The sequence below is a fragment of the Theropithecus gelada genome, chromosome 4 (assembly GCF_003255815.1).
Source record: "Theropithecus gelada isolate Dixy chromosome 4, Tgel_1.0, whole genome shotgun sequence".
NCBI classification, from domain to species: domain Eukaryota; kingdom Metazoa; phylum Chordata; class Mammalia; order Primates; family Cercopithecidae; genus Theropithecus; species Theropithecus gelada.
The window spans coordinates 39,841,239-39,866,456 of NC_037671.1; the positions used below are offsets into that span (position 1 = coordinate 39,841,239).

A 25,218-nucleotide genomic window follows, 5' to 3' on the forward strand; every position below is an offset into this window, starting at 1 on the left:
GAAAGGAATCAGTGAAGGTGGCTGAGAGTGAAATTGCTCCTTTGCTTGTAGGACAGAGTTTGAGGATGTGCTTCCTAGGGAGGGAGCAAGGAGAGGCAGGGGTTTCTCGTTTCTGAGAGGAAACCAAGCGGTGGGTGGTGGGTGGAGGGAGATGGTGGGGAAATGCTGTCCTCAGCAGGCTTCCTGTCTCAAGCCTGAGTGGTGGAGCCAGTTGGGGAGCTGTCCACACCTCGGGTGCTGAGATAAATTCCTGGAAATAGCTCTTTCTGGTCCATAGAAGTTGAGATCCTCCTACACAGTGGTTTTCAAAGTGTAGTCCCTGGGCCAGCAGTATCACAACCAGCTAGAAACTTGCTAAAAATGCAAATTATCAGGCCCACCCCAGGTTTACTGAATCAGAATCTGTATGGCGGTTGGATGGAGGTTGTGCACAACAATCTTTTGTTTGTTTTTTGTTTTTTTGAGACAGAGTTTCTCTCTGTCACAGGCTGGAGTACAGTGACATGATCTCTGCTCACTGCAACCTCTGCCTTCCAGGTTCAAGCAATTCTCCTGTCTCAGCCTCCCGAGTAGCTGGGACTACAGGTGTGCACCACCACACCCAGCTAATTTTTGTATTTTTAGTAGAGACGGGGTTTCACCATATTGGTCAGACTGGTCTCGAACTCCTGACCTCAGATGATCTGCCTGCCTTGGCATCCCAAAGTGCTGGGATTACAGATATAAGCCACCGTGCCCGGCCAACAATCTGTTTTTAACAAACCCTTCAGGGGATTCTGATGCCACTCACTTTGGAGAACCACTGTTCTCAATAGCTCTTCCTGTCCCCAGTCCCAGGGCCCCAGTCCTTTCCTCCATAGTGCACACCCTGCACACAGCTCTGCCATGCACTCAACCCCTGCTTCTGAAAGCACCAGAAGATCGTTTTCTCATCCATGCTGAGCTCCACGAGGGAGGGCAATATCCTACTCAATTCTAAACTGCAAGTGCCAGGCACAGACCCTAGCACACAGTAGGTATGCAGGAAATCTTATTAATAAGCAGGTGGAAGGATGGATGGATGAATGCTAGAGCAGCAGCCAACGTGATCTTTTAAAAACATAAATGAAATCAGGTCACTTTCTGGCTTAAAATTCTCCAAAGGCTCCCAGCACCTTTAGAATGAAATCCAGCTCCTTATTATGGCTGATAGCCCTTGGCCTGGACCTTGTGGCTTCGTCACTGTAATTTATCCTGCTGTCCCCATCAGCTGCTGTTCTTTGTCTCCCAAATACCCCTAAGCTCATTCCTGCCTCAAGCCTTTGCACACTGTATGCTCTTCCTGGAGTGCTCTTTACTCATATTGTCACACAATGGGCTTTTCTCCCTTTTCTCAGGGCTTGACACCTCCTCAGAGAGGCCTTCCCTGACTACCCACCTACAGCATCACTTCCCACCCTGTTCCATTGCCCCGTTGGTTGGGTCAGTTGTTTTCCTCTTCATGGCATGAGTACAGGTGCCAAAAGTGTACTGGGAGGGATGTCCCCCATTTCCGTGTGTCCCTCCCAATGTCCCTCCATAGAAAAGAAAAATAACCCTTCATATACATAATTGACATTGCCTCAATTTTTGAAAACCTTCCTGTATTTGGATTTTAAGTAAAATCAATGTGTATACTTAGCAGACTCAGCTTTAAGATGAGCTCCCTTCTAATCATCTTGTTGCCTCCAAGTCCCTTTGGATAGGACTACTGGAACACTCATGGACCAAGCCCCCTTAATCCTACCATGGTGGGAGTTACAGACCTGGGGTGAGAGATATTGGCCACTTGGAGAGGAAACCAGTTATGGGCCAAGACTAACACATTCAGAGAAATGAGGGAAGGATGTGTGCTTTGAGACTGGAGTGCAAGGTGCGTTCTGGCTAACCAGAGAAGGAATTTACAATGCACTGGGAAGATTTTGAAGGGATGAAGACAACTAAGATAACCATAATAATAGTTATCTTGTATAGTGCTTGACTCCATGCCAAGCACTGCTCTAAAAGCTTTGCTCATATTCATTTAATCTGATATGAACCCTCTGAGATGGGTGCTATTTTCATCCTTATTTTATAGGCATGGAAACTGAGGCACAGAGAGGTGAAGTAACCTCTGCAAAGTTTCCCACTAGTAAGAGGTTGAGGCAGGATTCAAACCCAGGAAATCTGGTTTGAGTCTTCCCCATCACCTTCTACGGCTTCTCCAGTAAAGACATTAGCAGTACCCTAAGGTCCTTCCAGTTTCCCAAGCCTGTCCCCATACTCCAGCTGGCTCTGAATGCCTCTGAGGTGGCCAGGGTAGGCGTTTCATCTCCGTTTCCTTTTTTGTTTGTTTGTTTTTTGTTGTTCTGAGATAGAGTCTCGCTCTGTTGCCCAGGCTGGAGTGCAGTGGCGTGATATTGGCTCACGGCAACCTCCGCCTCCTGGGTTTAAGTGATCTTCTGCCTCAGCCTCCCTAGTAACTGGGATTACAGGCACCTGCCACCACGCCTGGCTAATTTGTGTATTTTCAGTAGAGACGGGGTTTCACCCTCTTGGCCAGGTTGGTCTTGAACTCCTGACCTTGTGATCCACCCACCTCAGCCTCCCAAAGTGCTAGGATTACAGGCGTGAGCCACCGCGCCTGGCTCATCTCCGTTTTCTAGGTGAGGGTGCTGAAGCTGGTTAAGCAAACCATCCGAGGCTCCACAAAGAGGAAGAGGCAGAGTAGGGCTCAAAGCCCTGCCACCAAGCCCGCCTGCCTGTAGGAAAGCCTTCGGGGTCCCTGTGCCCCAACCACAGACCCCACGCCCTGGCCGCAGGCAAACAGAGGGCATTTGGGGAATGACAGTGAAAAGCTGACAGGCAGGCAGTGTCCTGCTGCTCTCCCCCAGCCCACTCTCTCCCAGCCGTAAGATATATATAGCGCCAATGGAGAAATGACATGAATCCGGTGTTTGTCTGTAGCCTCTTCTGCAGATCCATCACAGAGCAGCGCTCGGTGCAAGATTTTGCAAACAGCTTGAGATTACTGAATTAATTAGAATAAAATTAATCAAAACACCCACCACAAAGGAACCTGAGCGTGTGGAGTGTGACTTGGGTGAGGGAGGAGGCGCAGCAGAGAGAGGGCACAGCAGGCTGGACTGGCTTCCTGCCTGGAGCCTGCTGGGGCAGGCCAAGAGCCTGAGGAGTGGGACCCAGATTCCTGCCTGCGCTCCCACATGTCCCCCACCCCCATGTCTGCACACTGAGTCTCTGTCCAGGCAGCACATTCTGTGGAGACTGAGCTTGGATCCTGGTGGGTGTTGGGCTGAGCCTTTAAGGAGGTGATGAATGGGAGGGGGTCACCTGGCAGACAGTGCAACAGATGAGAGATCAGAAGACCCAGAACTCTGAGCATCATTATCCAGTTTTCCAGGATGGATGGTTTTGACTTTACTACCTGCTTGTCCTTGTAAGTTGTACAGAACAGACCAGAAGTTAAGAGCATGAATCCTGGGTTAGCCTGCCTGGGTTCAAAGCTTGGCTCTACCACCTGCGAGTTATATGACCTCAAGCACCAACTAGCTGTGTAGTCTCTTCGAGTCTTAGTTTCCTCATTTGTCAAATGCAAGTGCTAATAGTGCCTCCCTTATAAAAACTGGTATACAACAGTTGCTATAAAAGGTACAAGCTGTTATCATCACATCTAACCGGTCAAGGGGCCCTGTCCGTCTTCCTTTCCCTTGTTCTCACATTTCCCTTTGCTTCCCGCCGCCACTGTCTCCGTCAGGCCTTCATCACTCCATTCCTTCATCCCGTAAACATTTATGAAGCTCCCATGATGTGCCTCACACTAGACCAGAGCTTGGGGATGAAAAGCTAAAACCCAGCCCCTGCCTTCGGGGGGATCAGGGTTCAGGGGATGCTCCACAGAGAGCTTCGGGCTGCAGTTCTTGGGTCACACAAGTCTAGGAAGGGCATTCCAAGCAGGGGGAATGGCATGTGCAAAGCACTGCCACCAGAGTGAGTGTCCTAAAGCACGAATTTGATCAAGTCATGTAAGTTATGTCCTGGTTCAAGAACCTGTTTCTAGAGCCCTGTTAACTCACTGTACTCAATATCGCAGTCAACATAAAGCCCTTTGCTTGGGTTTCAGGCCTCCCAAAATCTGCCTTCCGACACCCTCCTTCAGCTGGGGGACTTAGTGCCAATCTTCTCTTCTGTAAAGGGATAGAGCTATCATGGAACTTAAATGATTATGTGTATCCAGCAGGTGCTTGGTAAGTGAGCCCTCCTCCCACACGAAGGCTGCTTGGTCTGGTTCACTTTATTTCAAGTTGTGCAGGAGGCAGCCCCACGCAGAGTTCAGAGTGCTGGTCCTGGAGGGGTGGGACCCAGATTCTCGGCAGAGCGATTTCTCGTCCTGGCTTTGCCTCCAATGCAGGACTCTTGTGCCTTTTCCAAGGGGATCCTTCCTTTATTTCTGCATCTGCAAAATGAAATGCGGAATTTCTCAATAGGGGGCACTATGGACATGTCGGGGGAAGGAATATCCCAGGCAGGGTACAACAATCTAGCATCCCAGCAGCCCCACCTCTCCCAAACATCGAGGCAACCACCCCTCGTATTTCCGGTCCCACCCTCCCTGCCCCTTTCATGATCCTTTCCAGCTCTTACCTTCTAGCAATCACTGACTCCTCGATTCTCTGATGCTTCCAGGGGACTCTGCTTTGTGCAGAGTCCCTCAAACTAGAGGAGTTTGAGGCACACATAAGGCAGGAAGCAGGAAGCCAGTGATAGACTCCTGGTGGGAGCAGGGAGAGCCCAGGCTCACATTTGGTTCTGCCACTTACCACTGGCTGTGTGATGCTAGGAAAGCTACATAATCTCTCTGAGCTCCAATACTAGACTCACTTGGAAAATGAGCGGTGATGGTAAAAGTACCTACCTCATAGTGCTATTATGAAGGTTAAATAAGATAATAAATGTAAAGCACAGACCCTAGCATGTAATGAAATAATAAAAGGTTTATTGGGTCTTCTTGGGCAAAATTGAACTCTCTCAATTTTCTCATCAAATAAGGATAATAGTGCCACCCCCCAGGAATGTAGTGAGACCAAAGTCGATAATGCACACCCATGCCTGGCATGCAGCTGGGCCTCAGCGCAGCACATAACTGGTGGGAGTGTAAATGGCTCAGCACCTTTGGAGGTCCGTTGGTCACATCTTTTAAAATTACAAATGTGCATTCCTCTTGTACCAGTAATTCTATCTCTAGCTATTTTTCATACAGTTATATTTCCAAGTGTGTAAAATAACTTATGAACAAGATTTACATTAGTAAGTGATTGGAAATAACTCAAATTTCCATTCACTGAGAACTAGTTAAATAAATTATGGGACATAAATACACTGGAATACTATATAGCTTTAAAAAGAAATTAGGAAGTTCTTTCTGTACTCACACAGAAAGATCTCCTAGAGAAAAAGAATGTTCTGGAAGGACTGCATTTATGTGCTTGTCTGTGCATAGACTATCTCTGGAAGGACTCATAGCAGATCAGTGACAGTGGCTGTTGTCTTCAGAGAGGAAAGCTGGGGCACAGGAAAAGAGGAAGGCTTTTGTGGATTTGGAACCATGTGCCTATAAAAGCTATTGATATGTACAAAGCCAGAAACTATAATAAGGCCAGGTCTGAAGTGAGCTCTCTATGCTGAGGGGATGATGTGAGGCTTGGCTCCCCAAGTCTCAGGCATATGGCCTGTTGCTCTTGCCATCAGCACACACTTGCAGGGGCTGAGACGGGGGCTCAGCTGGGGACCAGGAAGTGCTGCACCACCTTGGGGCAGGCAGCAGCTCGGTCCAACCCTGGCACTTTGGGAGGCCACTTTCCCTCAAGGGTTTCCACGTGTCTGCATGTAAACTGGGACTGTGGTACCAAGTGCCTGATTGCTCTGCCTGGGACTGTGCCACCCAAGGGTTCTATGAGTGTGACTGGCAAGGGAGAAAATACCACAGATGGCCCTAGTCCTGTGCCTCTGCTCTCTGCCTGGAGCAAAGGAGCTGCTGCTGTACCTCTGAAGGCATGAGGTTTCCATCTCTGAAGCAAGGTCCAGCCCCTCAGAGGGAAAAGAGGGAGACGGATGGAGATGTAGAGTCTGTGGAGTCAGACAGACATGGCTTCAAATCCCAGCTGGGCCACTCACCTGCTGTGTGGTCTGGGGCAAGGCATTTAGCCTCCATTGGCCTCAGTTTCCACATCTGTAACATGGGCACAATCACACTCACTTCTCAGGTGCTTTGAAGAGCGAAGGTAGGCTAGGCGCAGTGGCTCATCCCTGTAATCTCAGCACTTTGGAGGCCGAGGCAGGAGGATTACTTGAGGCCAGGAGTTTGAGACCAACCTGGGCAACATAGCAACACGCCACCTCTACCAAAAATTTAAAAATTAGCCAAACGTGGTGGCTCATGTCTTTAGTTCTAGCTACTTGAGAGGCTGAGGTGGAAGGATCTCTTGAGTCCAGGAATTGAAGGTTGTGGTGAGCTATGATTGCATCACTGCACTCCAGTGTGGGTGACAAAGTGAGATGCTGTCTCAAAAAAAAAAAAAAAAAAAAAAAAAGAAAAGAAAAAAAGAACGAAGGTACATTTGTAAAGTGCATTAGCACAGAGTAATAACTGAGGGAAGGATTTGGGTGCAAGTAGTTTATTGGAGAGTGATCCTGGGGAGCACTGGGTAGGGAAGCCGGGGCAGGAAGGAAGACAGTAAAAGGTGTGGGAATGAGCAGTTAGCCTCCTGGGCACAGGGCTCAATCCTGCTGTACCTCTGTGGGGCTGTGCAGAACAAGCCTCAGAGCTATCTCAGAGGGACTGCTGGGGTATTTATATGCCAACTCCCTACAGTTATCAGGTTGAGGGCTACTCTGAGTCATTTAAACTCCTTGTACTTCCAGCCTGCCTGGAGCTCAGGGCAAGGACACTGGCGTGACAGGGTAGGAGTGTGGGAATCAAAGAAACGTATCAGGCAGGGCAGAGAACCACAGGTGCTTGGAGTTCAAGAGCCACGCATGGGACTAGTGAGTGCCAGGGGTATAAAGACAGAGCACCAATGTCCCTGCCACAAGTGCTTTGGCATGTGCCAGGCACCGTTTTAAGCACTTTTAAAATGTTAACTCACTTAATTCTTACTACAACACAATGAGGTGGATGAAGACAGAGGCATAGGAAAGTGAAGAAACTTGCCCAAGTTTACCCACGTAGAAGGAGAAGTCAGGATTTTAACCAAGGAAGTCTGGTTTATTGGGTCTAAAGGGTCTTAGAGACCATGTAGGTCAATATCTTCATTTCACGGTGAGGAAATCAAAGACCAGAGAGGGCAAGCAATTTATCTAAAGTCACACAGCTAGCTAGCGACAGGACTAGGACTTGAACTTAGATCTCTGTTCCTTCCTTGACACGCCCCCTGCTTAGCCTTAGCCTCTTCTCCTCTGGGTTGCCAGACTCAGGTGGGGCTGGGGTGTGGGAGGTGGCTTTCTGCTGAGCACTGGGTGCTGCAGTGCGGAAGCCAGGAGGCCATTAATCGGCCGGGAAGGCGGGCATAGCACAATCAGATTATGATCTTTAAGATGCATGCTTTGAATCTCAAAATCAGCCAAGGAATCAGGCCCCAGAGGAGGTGTGTGTCGTCTGTCCCTGCTTTTTAACCCCAGGCTGGCATCAAAGAGGAAAAGATGAGCCTGGCTCACTAGGGTGTGAAATTTCCTTTTTGTCTCCTGGGGTGGGGAGGGAGAGATGAGAAATTGCGCAGCATCCCATGTGTAATTATAGGCTCTACAATTTCTTGAGGATTATGTTGCTCAAAGAGACTCAGTGGGCTCTGGGTGGTATCTCTGGGCCCCGGTGGACATGCCTCTCAGTAGACTAAGGGAGACTAGGAGTGGTGTGTGTGTGTGTGTGTGTGTGTGTGTGTGTGTGTGTGTGTGTGCATGTGTGTGGACGAATGCAAGGAGAAAGCACAACTGACAAAATGTAAATTAACTCTTGCAGCTTCATATTTTTCAGAAAAGTCAGAGCAGGGGCTGGCTCTCTCCGCCCAGAGACAACCTGCTAGAATCTTTGCCCTTGAGTTACCCAGAGGTGTCCTTGCCAGGCTCTTAGCAGGTTGCTGCGGACATGTCTGGCAAGACAAAGGTGACCAGCTTGTTCCTGTTTTCTCAGGATTGCCCAGTTTTAGCAATGAAAGTCCCATGTCACAGGAAACCGCTCAGTCCTGGACAAATCGAGATGGTAGGTCACCCTAGGCATGAACCTTCAGTCCCTACCCCGGCCAACCCTGGACCAAGAGAAGCCAGCTGTGTCAGAAGACTGGGCTGGTGGTGGCTGGATAAGGTCACGGGCAAGTGCAGGCCGTCCAGCCAGGTTCCAAATCCGTCTCTAATTCTCGTCTTGGGATCCCCTGCCTTTATCTGACTGCTCCCTCAAGTAAGGTCGCACCCCAGTCAGGGGCCCTTCCTGCTCTGGGAAGGGGGGGTTCATGATTCCCTCATGGGTCTGGTGGGTCTGGCTGGCAGAGCTGTGTGCCTGGGGTGAGGAGAGGGCAGGACCAGGGCTGAGGCCAAGCTATAAGTGCTGTGCAACTTGGGAAAGTCCTTTTCCTTCTCTGGGCCTCAGTTTCATAAGAAGGGGTTGCGCTGAGAGATTGCTGTTTTTTTGTGGGGGGGGGAGGGGAAAGATTTATGTTTAAATTATGAAAGTAATACAATTGTTAAAAAAATTTAACAGTACATAACAGTAAGATGAGAGGTTAAAGTCCCTTTCTGCTTCTCCTTATCCCGTGGGACAACCATTGCTAACAGTCTCTTTTTATCTTTCCAGACATTTTCTATGCATATGCAAGCATGTGAGTATATATAGCCTTTATTTAAAATGTAACACAAATGAGACTGTACTTTACATGCTATTCTGCAACTTGCTTTTTCTGTTTAACAGTATATCCTGGACATCTTTCCATGTCCCCATACACATAAATCTCCCTCATTCTTGCTGCAGAATGTTCTGCGGGAAGGATGCACTCTGGCTTGTTTAACCAGAACTGCTGGTTTCCAAGGTCCCTGCTAGCTCAGAGCCCACCACCTAGGCAAAAGGAAAAGCTGGAGGTGGGTGTGGAACAGGGCTGGGGAATATCAGCAGATTCTCAGACTAGGAAGCCTGGGTGTCTGCCCCAGCTCTTCAATGAGGGACGTAAAATGATTTAGAGATGGGTGAGGAGGAACCAGTAACTCCTGGATCCGGGGAATTAGGCATGGGGTGGGGGCGGGGGCTTCTAAAGATACTCAGAACACCCTGCCTGGCACCGAGGTGGGGCCGCAGACACAAGGCTCTCTGCTGATGCAATGTGAGGGGGCTGCCGCCCCTAGTAAGTTTCTCCGTTTCTTTGTCTTTCCTGAGACAGGCTCATGATTATTGCCTTCTAGGTCACCAGGAGCGGAGCACAGAGGAACAACACAGCTTTTGCGCTTCCAGCTGGCTCCCATCAAGAAGTTAGAAGGGAGCCTGCAAACACGTTTCCTGCTATCATCTCTCCACCCCAGAATGACTTTCCCTGGCAGAACTGGGGGAGGGGAGACGAGCAGCAGGCCCCCAGGAGGCCCTGGGCAGGAATATTAATACCCCAACTTCCCTGCACAACAGGAGGGAGGAGGAGCGGCCATGGCACAGTCAGGTCCTGGGGACCCCGGAAGGTGGTTGCTGAGCAGCTCGTGGGAGGCACGGATCCTCCAGCTCACGGCGGCAGGGGCCGCCCAAGTCCTAATGAACACATCTAGCTCCTGGCAGGGCGCAGCCGACACATCGCCCGGCCTTCTCGGCCACCTGGGAGAGGATGGGCGCCGCACGTGGATACCCAACCTGCAGGGCTGTGCGCGCAGTGACATCGCTTTTCTCCCGGCAGGTGCATCCATCTCGCTGGGTCTGGATAGATAATACAATCTCTCTGCCCACACCCCATTTGCTGGGAGACAGCCTGGGCTTCTCCATTTTTTATGGGCTCACTTAGCTTGGAGGAAATCCAGAGGTCAAAGCCGGCGCAGACGCTCAAGTCACCTTGCCCGTCCGGGCGCGCAGCCCTTCCGAAACGGGCTCACCCACGGGGCCCTAAATTACCGCGATTACACTGCAATTCGCAGCGCGATATTACTTTGATACACTACCTGCTGCAGCCTGGCCCGGGAGGCGTGCATTATTTACCAGGGAGGCTGTCCGTGCTGCGCACCAGAGCCAACAGCGCTCCACGGGGTCCCTCCTGTCCCTACAGACCCGCCCGCGGTGCGGGGTCTGGAGGCGCCGGGGCGCGGGGAGGGGCATTGGAGCAGCCCCGCTCTCTCGGAGTGACCCTTTCCTGACCGCAATATAGCCCGGAGAGGACTCAGTGGCGGAAGCGGCAGCTGGCGATGAGGTTGGGGGTTGGTAGGTGGGAACAAGTGCTGAGCCCGCAGCTCCTCCTGGCTCTTAAGGACACCCAGACCCTCCTTAGCCGGCCTGTAAGGGCCTTTGTTGGGCGCGCGCTGGGAACCACACAGAGGGCCTGCCCAGGGGTGCAAGACTGGTCCCCGGCCCCTGGCCGACTGTTAATACGGCTAGCAGCCGGCTAACCCCATCGGCAGGCTCGAGGATTTAGCCTGTGGCAGCTGGTGGTGGAGATGGAGGGAACTCAGGCTCTTTTCCTCGGGCCCTGGAAGCTGAGTCCGCTTCAGCTGAGGCCTGATTTCGTCCTAGCTGGGGGCTGGGGCCGAGGCCGAGTTGGGCCCGGCTTCTCTTCGGCTTCCCCATTATGGCTTGGCATCAGCATCTAGATTGCAGGTTACTTCTGCTTTTATCCAAAGCGGTCCTTAAGGGAGATGGATTTCTGATTGAAATCCAGTCAATTGGCGCCGTGGCTCAGAGGGCCCAGCGTGAGCACACTTGTAGGGAAATTGCCCTGGGTCTGAGAGGAGGGGCGGGGTGGGGGAGGGGACAGGACCCTCAGGCCCTGTTCTGGAGCCTGTGATCGCGCTGCTGCGAGGACTTTAGCTGATGTGCTCAGGTCGGTATCCGCGGGAGTCCTGGAGGGAAATCCGCTCTCCTTCTCCAGCTCCCTGGGATTGATGGAACCAGAAACCTCAGGCAAGGGATCCCCAGAGGTCACTGCCTCCAGTCTCCAGCCTCAGACAGTGTCTGGGTAGTGGAGGAGGGGCCCAGTCTGTGGGACGGAGCTGTCTGCTTTGGTGGGTGAAGGAGGGTGGACTTCAGGGGTCTGGGTTCAGATGTGGATTAGTTCCAGAACTAGTTCCTGTTCCTCGCAGGCGGGGAGAGGTCATGGTCTGTGCTGAACACATCTGGCTGTGTTCAGTCCTGAACTGCCCTGGTCTCCTCAGCAGTGTGCATAGAGGTCTGGCCTCCAAGTTTCTTGTTAACAGCCCATCAGAAACTGGAGGAGCTGGCCTGGCCTTCACGGTGTGGAGGGGCTCCTGGAAGGAAGCAGATGGGCACAGGGAGGAGAAGAATGACAAATCCATGCTTCCGCAGTTCTCGGGAGAGAATATGGTAGTGGGAAGGAAGCATGGGGACCATGCATCCCAGGAATGCTTCTGGTATCCCAGAAATGTCAAGAGCTCATTCTGCCAGCTCTTCCTGGGCCAGCAAAGAACATATATATCATTTCTCCATCCACTTTGGGACCTGCCTGAGATGAACATATGTTTTAAAAGGAATCCCAATTGCTGTAGGAGCAGATGGTGACACAGGGGCAGGCAAGGGCAGGAGAAAGAATACTGGCTGGCAGTAGGGTAGGAGTCCTGGGCTCTGCCTCACCCCTTCCTCTTACCAGCCATGTGAGCTGTGTGGCTGTGGGCAAGTCACACCCTGGCTCTGTGCTGTTCCATTTTCCTTGTGAAGAATGAGTGGGTCCCCTGTAGCACGCAGGATGAGCTGAGGCCTCGCTCCCCTGCAGTGGAGAGGAGAGAACACTCTCTCCATTGGCAGGGAAGACTGATTTTCCTGCTTATTAGCCTGTTCAACTGGCAGACACAGGGACTGTCCTCTAGGCCATGGGGTGGGGAAGAGGAGGACAGATCCCCACACCAGCCACCGCTGTGTCCATCCTCTGTCTGTGGGTGTTTGCCTGATTGATTTGTTTGGTGGCCTCCCTGGCTGGGATTGGGTTCCTGTGTCCTCCTGCACATTTGCCTCTGGTCCCTCTCTGTGTGGTCAGGAGGGGGAGCTCTAGGTGTAGGGGCGGAAGAGACCAGAACATCTATCCATCATGGACTGACTCTTGGGCTTGGTAAGGATCTTAACAGCCGCCTGGTCTGACCACCACCTTGTGCTCCAGACCCCTCCCAAGAAGCACCCCCGCCCCCGCAGTGGGAGGCTCACTGCCTCTTGCTGAGCCACTCCCAGAAAGTTCACCCTTTTCTGGATCCCAAGTCGAGTCCCTTGTGTCATCTCTCATTCATCCTAGCTCTTCTTGTTGGCCTAGGTGTGAACTCCATGCCTACAGGACCGCCCTTCAGATGTTTCAGGGCAGTGATCTTGTCCACCCTCCACTCCACCTTCTTGGGGCAAAACCTGCCTAGTATCCTCCCTGCTGCTCCCCAGTCCCCTCACGCTCTAGCTCTGACAAGAACTGATTGAGCTTCCAGTCAGATGTCAGAGGCCCTGGTCTCCAGGAAGCTTCTAGTCTGGGAGATAGTCTTCCTAGGACCTAAAGAATGAATAACAAAATCACACAGGCATTTGGGACTGTTGGATTTCCAACTGGCATGGCGGCTGGTCTGGAAACCTCCTCAGAGGTGAGTGGGTTCAGTCGTCTTCCAGGGAGAGAAGTCTCCCTGTTCTCTCTGAAACAGCCATGCCCCCCTCCTCAGAGACCGTGGGACTACGGGTGCCCTGATGGGGCTGGTGTCTGCTCCGGGGAGAAGTGGAAGAGAATACTCTCCAGTTCTTCCCACCTCCATCCCCATCCATCCTGGTGTGGGCACCCACAGGCGTGGGTACCACAGAAACCTGAGGTCCAGGGGGAAGCCTGCCACAGTGGGGAAGCCACCTCAGCATCTTCGGTCCCCAGGGCACCTACTTTTCCTGCTGACTTCCAGAAGGTGTTCCCAGAGGGGCTGGTCTATGCTGCAAGAGCGGGTCTGCCACATCTAGGCTTCCACCCCGCCCCCAGCTCTTAATTTATTATTAACTCTGGAACTGACTTTGAAATTATGGAAGGCTATGTTGTTTCTTTCCTCTGCATCTCTTATGGTCCCCAAGGGGAGGTGAGCTGAGAGTGCCAGATACACAAATATGCAGCAAAAACCCTGTGGATTTTTGGTTCTAGCAAAGGGAAGGAAATTAGCTATAATAAGCCGTTGTCACCTCACTGGAAAGCCTCCAGGACAGACCCTCAGAGAGGCTCCTGGTCCCCCTTCTTCTGCTCTCCCCACTTCCCGGCTGCATGGCTGGAGATCGCTGTCTTCAGGTTCCCCTGCAGGGCAGCTGCCTCCTCCCCACCCAGTCCTGTGACCTCACTGATGGAGATGATCAATATCCTGGGCCTGTGAGGAGGAGGAGGCTGCAGACACACAGAGAAGCGGTTCCTGGCCTTTCCCCGAGCCATTAGCTTGAATGGTGGTAGGAGAGGCAGGTGGGAGTCAATTTCCATTCTCCTAGAATTATTGGAAGGCAGAGGGTTATTTGGAAGTTTCTGAAAGGTGTGAGGTATTCATTGGCCCTCGCATAAAAGGATCAGTAGGCGTCTGGTCTTTCCTCTTTCCTCTCCTGAGGAGAGCCAAGGGCTAAAACTCTTAAGTGACTACCCCACAGCAGCAGCTGCACTTAGGCAGAAAATAGCCCTGGGCTGTGACTGGAGCCCTGGAAGGAATTGGTTCTAGCCCTTTGCGGGTTAACTTGGCCCATCCTGATCTGGCATTGAGCTTCTCTCTGGCTTCTAATGCAAAGAACATAACTCAATCAAATGGTAGATGTGACATTAAGCATTCATTGAATTGAGTGGTTAGGTTTCCCCATAATTTGCTGGGTGACCTCTGGTGAGTCACCTAACCTCTCTGGGCTTCACATACTTTATATGTAAAATGACAGCGGAGGTGAGATGAGTGTACCATTTCTGAGACCCAGGAGTAATCATGCTGGGACACATGTTTTATAACCGTGGGCCAAATGCTCTTTCCATCATGTCCACCAGCCAAAATATTGGGCCATCTTCTGTAGCCTCACTTGCCGATAATGCTATTACATGGAAGGTTTTACAGCCAACAGGACAGTCATGCACTTTCACTACTAATAATTATCTTTGTGATTTAAAATTTTAGCAATAAGATGGATTCTTACTACATTGCTATGTATTAGTCTGTTCTCATATTGCTATAGAGAACTACCTGACACTAGGTAGTTAATAAAGAAAAGAGGTTTCATTGACTCACAGTTCTGCAGGCTGTACAGGAAGCATGGCTGGGAGGCCTCAGGAAGGTGAAGGGGAAGCAAGCACCTCTTCACATGGTGGCAGGAGAGAAAGGGCAAAGGGGGAAGTGCCACACACTTTTAAACAACCAGATCTCGTAAGACAGTACTAGGGGGATGGTGCTTAATCATTAAAAACCACCCCCATGATCCAATCACCTCCCACCGGGCCCCACCTCCAACACTCAGGATCACATTTCAACATGAGATTTGGGTGGGGACACACAGCCAAACCATACCATACTGTATATTTTTACTTTTTAAAAAATTTCCTAAGATTTTTCCCTTGGAGAGACAACAGGCTGTAAGAGTGAAGAGTGTGAGCCCAAGAGCCTGTCTGCCTGGATGTGAATCCTGGCTCTGCCACCTACCAGCTTTGTTAATTTGAGGGTGCCCCTTCACTTCTCTGCGCCTCCGTGTCCTCATTTTAAAGTGGGACAAATGGCCAGGAGTAGCGGCTCATGCCTGTAATCCCAGCACTTTGGGAGACTGAGATGGGTGGATCACCTGAAGTCAGGAGTTTGAGACCAGCTTGGGCAACATAGTGAAACTGTCTCTACTAAAAATACTGTAGTCCCAGCTACGTCGGGAGGCTGAGGCAGGAGAATTGCTTAAGCCCAGGAAGTGGAGGTTGAAAGGAGCTGAGATTGCGCCACTGCACTCCAGCCTGGGCGACAGACTCCATCTCAAAAAAAAAAAAAAAAAAAAAAAGTGGGGAAAATAATACAACACAAAGTTGCTGTGGTCTGAAGGGCTTAAAACAGTACCTGGTGCATAGTTAGTGCAAACTTATTAAGTGTTGAGTGTTATTACTGTGAATGATAATAACAGAATGCCTTTGAAGCCTTCTCAGGAGAAGTGGCCTTTTTATTTTACCATGTTGTCTCCTGCATCTTTGCTAGAGGGATCAATTAGAGACATATACTTTCTGAAATTCTGAGGGCACCCCATGGGATGACCTTTAAGGTATACTTCCAGCCAGCCTGTTGGGGTCGGGGTGTGTGTGTGTGTGTGTGTGTGTGTGTGTGTGTGTGTGTGTTTCTGGCTAATAGTATACACTGGTTAACTGAGAATAGCCCATTCCTTTTAGTTTCATTCTCCTATAGCTGAACACTTATTTGAAATGCACAAATCCTGTCCCTTGCCTTAGCGGGATTATTAATACTCCTTTCTGAGGAGGCCATGAGGTATTATCAGCAGGGGCTGCGGGTAGGCTGTCAGAAGGGCGAGTCAGTTCTGCCTCTTCCCCCGGCTTCCACATCTGTAAAAGGGGGGCAACACCACCGAGAGGGCGTGGGGTTTTCCGTTGTCACAAGGAGATCTCAGGTGAGATGATGGCTCCAAGATAACTTTTAAAACTGTAACATGACGGTCACCCAAAATGGCATATCCTCCTCACCACACAGCCTCTGCACCCTGGGAACCCTTTTTCAGGACAAGATGTTACCTTATCCAAGGCCTGGAGGGGAGGCCCAGGAGATAAAGGGATTAGGATATTGTTTTGTTCCTTGCATTCTTTTCTGATCTTGTTTTATAAATCCACTTAATGGATAGTTCCAAGAATCCAGACTTCAGAGGTCAGGGGTGCCTGTGTGTACTGTGGCTTCCACATGGGCCGGACTTTCACCAGTGCCCTTGTAACAAGCATCTTCGTTCCCAGAGCTCATGTCTGCGCAACACCACACACTTTGCGGATATAGACATTTATCCATTTGACAAACATTTATGGAGAAACCGCCAAATGCTGTTCTAGGCACTGGGGAGACAGCCATGAGTAACACAATGTCCCTGCCCTCATGGAGCCCATGGTGAGAGGGAGAGAGACTGACAACAAATAGGAAGATATATAAAAAGGGTTTTTTTCATGATGACGAGTGCCTTGAAAAAAAGAAACCGGGGGAGTGTGATAGAAAGTGACTTGAAGGGCAAGCATCCTTCCTTGGGTGTGGTCAGGACAGGACAGATTCGCTGAATGGGCCACTTTATGTAACACAGATAGTCCCAAGTCCTTTCTCTTTAATGGAAGTACTACTGCTACCCTGCATACGGGCAATGACAGTAATTAACAGTTACTGACTATTTGCTGATGCCATACCTGTTCTGAATGGTTAGAAGAATCGAATCCCCGCCAGGTGCAGTGCCTCATGCCTGGAATCCCAGCACTTTGGGAGACTGAGGCAGGAAGATCTCTTGAGGCCAGGAGTTTGAGACCAGCCTGGGCAACTTAGTGAGACCCCATTTCTAAAAATAAACTTTAAAAAATTTAGTCAGAAGTGGTGGTGGTGCGTACCTGTAGTCCCAGCTACTTGGGAAGCTGAGGTGGGAGGATCCCCTGAGCCCAAGAGTTTGAGGCTGCAGTGAGCCGTGATCGCACCACTGCACTCCAGCCTGGGTGAGAGGGAAAGACTCTGCCTCAAAATAAACCACAAAAAGGAATCAAATGCCCCCGACAACCCAGGTGGAGGGTATCATTACAATCCCCACTTTACCAGTGAGGAAACTGAGGCACAGAGAGGTTAAGCAACACTGCACAGCTAATAATGAATGAAACTGGAATTGGAGGGTCCTGCCCAGTTTGAGAATATTGGTGCTTTGGGGTCTATCGCATGAGTGTTTAACTGCCACTTGAATAGTTATGCTCCATTAAGTATTCTCCATTCAATTTGACCCATTTTCAAAATGAATTTGGTAATTTGTAAGTTTTATCTCATTTGAGTGGAGAGGGCTTCCTTTGGGAGTTGGGAGGCGGGTGGTTCAGGAAGTTTGCAGCTTCCAGGATGGTAAAGGTAGAGAAATCTTGAAGTCGTGGAAGAGGAGAGCTGCAAAGGCTCTATTTGGGCCTGGTCACTTACTGTGTAGATTGAAAAAGAGGGCCCAGAGAGGGACTAGAGTAGCCCAAAGTCACACGCCACACACACGGTGGCCCCCTTCCCTCCAGCCTTCCGCACATTTTGAAGAGTGTGTCAGATTCTATTAAGAGTAACCAAGCGCAGTGCTCCAACACGGTTTCGGTCTATTTATCCAGGGACACTACAGCTTTGGAGACAGCGAACATGCCCATTTGTTACTATTTGCAAAGATGGTGTACACCAAACATGGGCTTTCTGTAAACAAATTAAAAAGTAATAAAGTGGCCCCATCTGCATACTAGAGCAATGTGCTTCCATTTTAATGAAGCTTGCTATTGAAAAGCCATTTGATGGCTTGTCAAAAGCGTGAACGCCTGTGGCTGAACGTGGAAGTGTGCTGTGGTGCAAAGACGTAGTCTTTTCTTCCTCCAGTGTGCTCGGGGCACCTGCTGCACCTGCTGCGAGGGCCTGGTCCCGCCCTTAGGCCGTCTGCTATGCCAGCGAGACCCTGTGTGTACATACAATACAGTTAAATATCAAGTTAAATATCAAGGTCAGACATCACAAGAGGGTTCACGGGCCAAATGAACAGTAATAATAGCAATACTATTTAATCAGCGCTGGCCGATGTCAGTGCTGGAGACCTTCCGTTTGCTCCTCCAAATCCCCTCTCCACCCTCTTCTGCCCTGCACTGTGCCCCGGAAGGCTGACTCTGTGGATCGTATCCTGGGATCTTCTCTGGGTGGTGTTACCCAATGGTTGGAGACTGGAGGGAGGAAGGTGAGTGAGGTTGGGGTAGATATTTTGGGATGGCAGTGGCTGCCTCCTCAGTGTCCATGGTACCTGTCATGGCCCCTCTCCTACAGCATAGCTTTCTTTTTTTTTTTTTTTTTTTTTTNAGATCTCGACTCACAGTAACCTCCAGCTCCCAGGTTCAAGTGATTCTCCCACCTCAGCCTCCAGAGTAGCTGGGATTACAGGCACCTGCCACCATGCTCAGCTGACTTTTGTATTTTCAGTAGTGACAGGGTTTCACCAGTTTGGCCAGGCTGGTCTTGAACTCCTGACCTCAAGTGATCCACCCGCCTCGGCCTCCCAAAGTGCTGGGATTACAGGCGTGAGCCACCGCGCCTGGCCTACAGCATAGTTTTGTCTCTGGGTGCCTTTGACCGCTCCCTCCCGTCTCCTCTCTAGGCCTATGGATGGCCAGCTCCCTAGCGCAGTCGGCCCAGGCGTTCTGCATTGTTCCTTGTTGCTTTCCTCCACCCAGTCCGCACCTGTGCAAACAACCCCTCTGGTAAACTCCTGAACAGTTCGAATGACCCATCTGTTTCCTGCCAGGACCCAGGTTAACACAGACTGCCTGAGCTAAGCCTTCACAGAAGTGTTCTCCAGCCTCAAAACAACTATCCGAGGGAGGGGCTGTTATCAGCCCCAATGGTGGATGAGGAAACTGAGGTTTGACTTACCGAAGGTCGAGGAAGTGGCAGAATTTGAACCCAGCTCTGTCTGGCAACAGAGATTAACAGAGGTAATCACTGGCTTGCCTGCTGGAGAGGAAGAGTGACTCCAGTCCCGGGAACCTTCAGGCAGCTCCAGGAAGGGGATGGCCCATCTGTTAGGCAATCATTGATTAAGAAACATTTATTGAGCACCATTATGAGCCAGGCACAGTGCTAGACACTAGGATTTAGAGATTAAAGGGAGCTCCCCTTCCTCTGGAGGAGCCCATGGCTTAGACTCCCAGCTTTGCTAGCATGCGTGTTAGCATGGCCTGGGGAATGAAAAGGAATCAATGTCCTGCTGCCCCACCACCAGCCAATTAAACCAGGGTCTCTGGTGGTGGAGCCTGGGCATTCCTGAATGAGTGACAAGGTTGAGGGCTGGAGTGGAGGCCGGGCTTCAGTGCAATGAGGGGACAGAGAGGTTGAGACAATGTGTGGCTGGGCCGACTGGGGAACACGGGCTGGCCCTGCGGATTTGGGAAGACAGAGCCTGGCGGAGGTGAGTGGTCTAGGCTAGGGGAGGAACTGGCCTGCGAGTTTGCAATTATTTATTCAACACACACGAAGTGGGCAGCCCCTGAAGCTCAATAAATCCCTATGTTTTTCTGTGTGGAGATGGTCTTTCAGACCCCTACACCACGGGAGGCTTCCTTCCTAAGAAGGCTGGGCATTGGGGAGCCATCCACATGCCTTCCTGTCCCCTGAAACTGGTGCAAGCTTGAGAAAGCTGCTGGCTGTGGCCAAGGCCAGGACCAGGGAAGAGAGTGTGTCCCCAACATAACCTCCATCAGCCCTCACCACCGAGCATGGACTCCATGGCCCTTACCTGGTCTTTCCAGTTTCTACCAGGCCCTTTAATGCTCTATTCTGTGGCCCACCTATTGGCAAGAAGAAAGGAATTTTTGAGTATATGGAACATCCTTTCCCTCCCTAGAACACCCAAGAGGTCAGTCTTGTTCCAGGAGATAAATGAGGTGACTCCTAGGGAGGAGACTCAGCCCTGTCCTCAGGGAGCCCCAGTCTGAGGGGACACAGTCCTGCCTCAGGGATCCCCAGTCTGAGGGAGACACAGCCCTGTCCTCAGGGAGCCCCAGTCTGAGGGGGACACAGCCCTGCCTTCTACAGCAATGGCCACACTGTCCCAGTGGAGTCATAGGCCAGCCTGTCTAGAAGGCTGGAGGCCCTAAAAGAACGGTTGGTGGCCTGAGGCCTGCCCAGGAAGCAGGGTGAAGCCTGACAACGGTTCTCTCCATGTCTGTCTCTCCCTCAGGAGTGGGGCAGAAAGAGAAGAAAGAATAAAAGGAGGAATAGCGGGAGCCAGGCAGAACAGCGTCAGTGCAAACTTTCTTTTCCTTCCCCCCAGAGGACAGTCCTGACTTCGGCTGTTCCTCTGGGTACCCTCAGCCCTTCCCCTCACCACCCATGGCCCTTCTCCCCTCGTGACCAGTTAGTTACACACCAGGTCCCTCCTCCTCCCCCGGCTGAGGCCTGCAGGCCTTGAGTCAATCCCTTTCCCTGACACCTTGACCCCTCCCCCACACCCATCACGTTGCAGGGGTTCCAGCAGCTGAGAATGATCACTGAGCGGGTAGCCTGTGCCTGGGGCTGCTTGAAACCTTTGTCCATGGGATGGTTTAATCCTAACAACAGCATTAGGAAGTGGCTGCTATATATATTTTTTAACAACTAGTAATCAATTTATTACAATAGTTGACCTAAGCATCTGCAATGGTGACTTCAGCCTTCACTCCTGGGCACATTACTAATGGAAGTAATGAGCGATAACCTCGGAAGACGTGCAAGTCAATGAGTCACTTGTGGGTTCTTATCTGGAATACATCCTGCGTCTCAGAACCTTCACCACAAGTTTTTGTTGTTGTTGTTGTTTTGTTTTGTTTGTTTTGAGACAAGGTCTTGCTCTGTCGCCCAGACTGGAGTGCAGTGACACAATCTCGGCTCACTGCAACCTCTGCCTCCTGGGTTCAAGCGATTCTCCCACCTCAGCCTCCTGAGTAGCTGGGACTACAGATGTGTGACACCACGCCTGGTTAATTTTTGTATTTTTTTGTAGAGATGGGGTGTCACCATGTTGGCCAGGCTGGTCTTGAGCTCCTGGGCTCAAGTAATCCACCCGCCTCGGCCTCCAAAGTGCTAGGATTACAGGTGTGAGTCACCGCGCCCACCCCACCACAAGTTTTTCTTAGGGTGATTCTCAAAGTCCTGAGAGGCATCAGAACTGGTCCTGTCACTCTCGAGAGTCCTTTCCTTGGTGCCTCTGATCAAGTCAGCACACACCTCAGGGATTTTTCCTTGTGGCTGGTTAGGGTAATTCTCATTCCATGATTTGTCACCTCTGGCTCCATGAGTGTTTCTCTGGTGTCCTTAAAAGCCACAGCTGGGCCAGGCACGGTGGCTTGAGGCTGTAATCCCAGCACTTTGGGAGGCTGAGGTGGGTGGATCATTTGAGGTCAGGAGTTCAAGACCAGCCTGGCCAACATGGCGAAACCCTGTCTCTACTAAAAATTCAAAAATTAGCCTGGCATGTTGGCAGGCGCCTGTAACCCCAACTACTCGGGAGGCTGAGGCAGGTGAATCACTTGAAACTGGGAGGTAGAGGTTGCAGTGAGCCGAGATTATGCCATTGCACTCCAGCCTGGGAGACAAAGCAAGACTCCGTCTCAAAAACAACAACAACAAAAAACAAAAACAAAACAAGACAAAACAACACCACAGCTGCAGTGCAGCTTCCTGACCAACTTGTTTCTTGGTGAGCGAACAGCGGTGACTCGCAGCGGGAACTGGCGGAACAGAGCTCCGCAACACCCATAACCACATCATCCTGAAAAAGAGGCTTCTAGTATTATCTTCATCGTATAGCTGAGGAAACAGAGGCACAGGGAGGCTAAGCGACTTACCCAAGGTTGCAGAGCTGGTAAGCTCTGGAGGTTGAACCCAGGCAGCCTGGGCAGAGCGCCTGCTCACTTTCCTGCCTCTCCTCGGAAGTTTGCCAGTTGGATGAGGTGCTGGGGGAGGCCAAAGCTTGGAGGGATGGAGTTGACAGAAGCAGGAAGGAAGGAACTCGAGCTGGAACTTGTTCCCAGAGTGCTCGCATATTCTTCTGCTGGGAGACTGAGGGGTTGGGGGTTGAGGCCGCTCTGGCCCAGTATGGACAAGGAGCAGCACGGGTTGTAAATTAACCGCCCTCTGAGGCTGGCGGGTCCATCCAGATGGCAGCCCACGATCAGGGCAGAAGAATCTGGCTGGGCTGCATCTGGAGCCAGGGTTAGCCTCCCTTCTGTCCCTCTCCTGGAGGGGAAGATGAATCATACTGGCTTCAAGTTGCCCCAGGATGGGCCAAGAGGAATAGACCAATCCTCCTCAGACAGCTCTCTGGCCATGCACCTAGCCCCTACCCCACAGCTGAGTCTGTAGGAGACTAAACTGCCACCTACCCAGATGCCACTTCTAGATGCTAATTTTCATGTATTAGTTCATTTAATCCTCACAACAGCCCCCTGTGGTGGGAACTGTTGTTATCCTAGTTCTACTACAGGTTTAGAGAGGTTGAATCACTTGTCCAAGGTCACACAGCTCCAGCTAACTCTGGAACCAGTGTTCCTGACCACTAGGCACTTGCCTCTGCATTCCGCAGCCTTGTCGAGCCAGTTCACGCAGCTGGGGTTGGACCTCAGGTTTTTCTCTGAGTCTCCTGACCCACATGGGAACAGAGCTCTGAGATCGGGGTCCTGGACCTTTGTGTCCAGCTCTGCACCCTGCTCCCCATCTTGCTCCCCTCAGCAAGTGGTTGTGGTGTGTCCTCAGATGTCTGCACCTGGGTCTGCAGGTGCCTGAAACAGCCTGGCATGGTGGTTCAGAGCTTGGGCACTAGAGTGCCCATATACCAGCCCTGCTGTGTGGTCCTGGGCAAGTTACCTAACCTCTCTGGGTTTCAGTTTCCATTCCTGCCAGGTGGGGATAATAATCTCTGATGGGGCGGCCCAGGCGTCTGAATTTTTAAATCAGCACCCTAGGTGGATCTGATATCCATGAAAGTCTGAAACCTCTAGGGAGGGGAGGGTCATATAATTGGATGCTGGTCAGCGGGGAACAGATCTACTAACTCTAAGATTCTCTGATCTCTCACCCTCTATCCTCAACAGGACACTAGGAAACCCCCCTCTCCCCACTGCAGTACTGGCCTGTGAATTGAACTTTCCACAGTTGCCCAAATCTCTCTTATATGACAAGGAGGCCCCAGGCATTCTGGTCACAGCACCCAGTCTCTCTCCTTAGGAAGCAGGTACAATCCGTCTAACACAGCCTTGCAGGAGGATGAGTGTGCATGGGTGTGCATGTGCACCTCTGTGTGTGGGGGTCTGTTTCTGCATGTGTATCTCTGTGTCTCTGTACCTGTGAGTGTCCCTGTATCTCTGCACATGCCCTCTCAGCAGCAGCGTCTGGTGATGAAGCAGTTGGGGCTGGTGCTTCTGCCGGGAGTGGCGGCAGCTCCCTCCCACAGCTCAGAGCCTTCTTGTCCCCCTGGCTCCCCACATCCCAGGGGCCTCCACACCTGGTTTCTGGCTTCTGAGCCCTCCTAAACTGAGGCTGCTTTCCGTTAATTATTTCCTGCCTGAGTCCTGGAGCAGCATCTTTAACTGTTTACTGCACAGAGCGCAAGCTGAGGCCACAGAGCTGGGAGCCGCAAAGGCCACTCGACCAGACTGAGGTCCTGCAGCAGAGTGGAAGGACCACAGAGTCCACGTTTGGGACCTGCCTCCTGTCTGGTACAAGCTGTGTGACTTTGGGGCCCTCCTTGAGCTTCAGTGTCATCATCTTTAAAATGGGGACATTAATAACTATGTCATGGGTTGTTATGAGGAAATGAGAGTTCAGAGCCCATGGTCTCATCGGGGACATCAAATCATCAGATTATAACACAACGTGCGGTGAGGGCCGAACTGTTCATAATCATCATAAGCGACTTTTCCTGAGGGTTTCCTCAGCGTCACACACTGGGCCAAGCGCATCACAAGCCCTCACTTGATCCCCACATCGACCCCACGAATTGGCCTCTGTTATTTCTCTGTTTTACAGATGATGCCGCTGAGACCCCGATATGTGAGATGACTTGCCCAAGGTCCCACAGCCAGTAATTTCAGTGCAGGCAGTCAAGCCAAGCATTGAGGGAGACGGAAGAAGCGGGGAGCAACTGTGCCTGGGTGGGTGAGGGTGGAGGATTGCACAGGTTAGGGGGCTCATTCTGGGTCCCGCCAGGGGAGTCAGTTGAGAGCAAAGGTCCAGAGACTGTGGGGTGAGGGTGGCCTCGCATTCCAGTGGGGTGGGCTGTGGCTCCTCATCAGGAGGGGCTGGCTGTGGTCCTGAGCATCCCTCGTTGTTGAAGGTAATAAACCTGCCTCTTTATCCCCCTCCGAAGAGGCCATTTTGTTACTCTTTGGTTCTCCCGGCACCATAGCGCCAATAAGCCCCATCTTTATGGCCAACAGCAGACACATTGAGCTGGTTAGGGACGCTCCCTCGCCCGGTGTTTGCCCAGCATCTAAGAGGAGGCCTGGGCCCTATTTCCTCACTCCTCTGTAGCAGAGCTGAGCGCCTTCTTTCTTTTTTAATAGTTCCACTCCAGGAGCCGAGTCCCCTAATCTCTTTCCCAATCTTTGGTTACAACACTTGATTCATCCACAGCCATGCAGTGTGTGTGAAAGGTCTCCTGGTTCCTGGGAGTGCTGGCTGTGATGACATCATCCTAGAAGTCACTGACCGGATTGGGGATGGGGCTGATGCTCACTGAGTGCCTGGCACACTATGTGCCTGGCCCTGGGCTACACAACGGACATTGAACACTTCCCAGAGTCAACCCTACAAGGTACATGACCTTGGGCAAGTTACTTGACCTCTGTGGGCCTCAGTTGCCTTATCAGTAAATTGGGGGTAATAATAGGACTCACTTCCCCGGAATAAATGACTTTCTCCAAGTAAAGCAACTTAGAGTAGTGGTATCTCCACAGACCAAGCCCTATAGAGGTGATGGGGATAAGGCTTGGGGGCTAGAGATCCTGCCCAGGTTTCAGCTGGGATTTAAATCCAGGCCTCTCTGGCTGCTAAACTCATCCTTATTTCACCACATTCTGTTGGCATCCAATCCAAGCTCTTCCTTCTATGGGAAAGGCAAAACCCAGCCTGGCGGGGTGCAAAGCAAAGGCAAAACCCAGCCTGGAGCCACTTCCCCAAGAGCACACAGCAGCAAGCGAGGAGGCCACGTGGGACAGCGCCCTGCACGAGGAACAGCCACTTCCCCTCTCTGGGTCTCAGTTTCCTCACCTGTAAAATGGGTGAAGGGGTTGGTTGGACTTGATGGGCCCTAAG

At 51.3% G+C, this 25,218-nt stretch overlaps 1 long non-coding RNA gene across 1 annotated transcript; it reads right to left on the bottom strand.

Annotated features, from left to right (window-relative positions):
- Positions 1–17,486: 17,486 nt before the first annotated feature.
- LOC112623760 lies at positions 17,487–20,728 on the bottom strand. Its single transcript, XR_003119199.1, has 3 exons — positions 20,386–20,728; positions 19,664–19,715; positions 17,487–17,839 (listed from the first exon to the last, which is right to left on the bottom strand). It is a non-coding gene; the product is annotated as an uncharacterized LOC112623760 (long non-coding RNA).
- Positions 20,729–25,218: the final 4,490 nt, after the last annotated feature.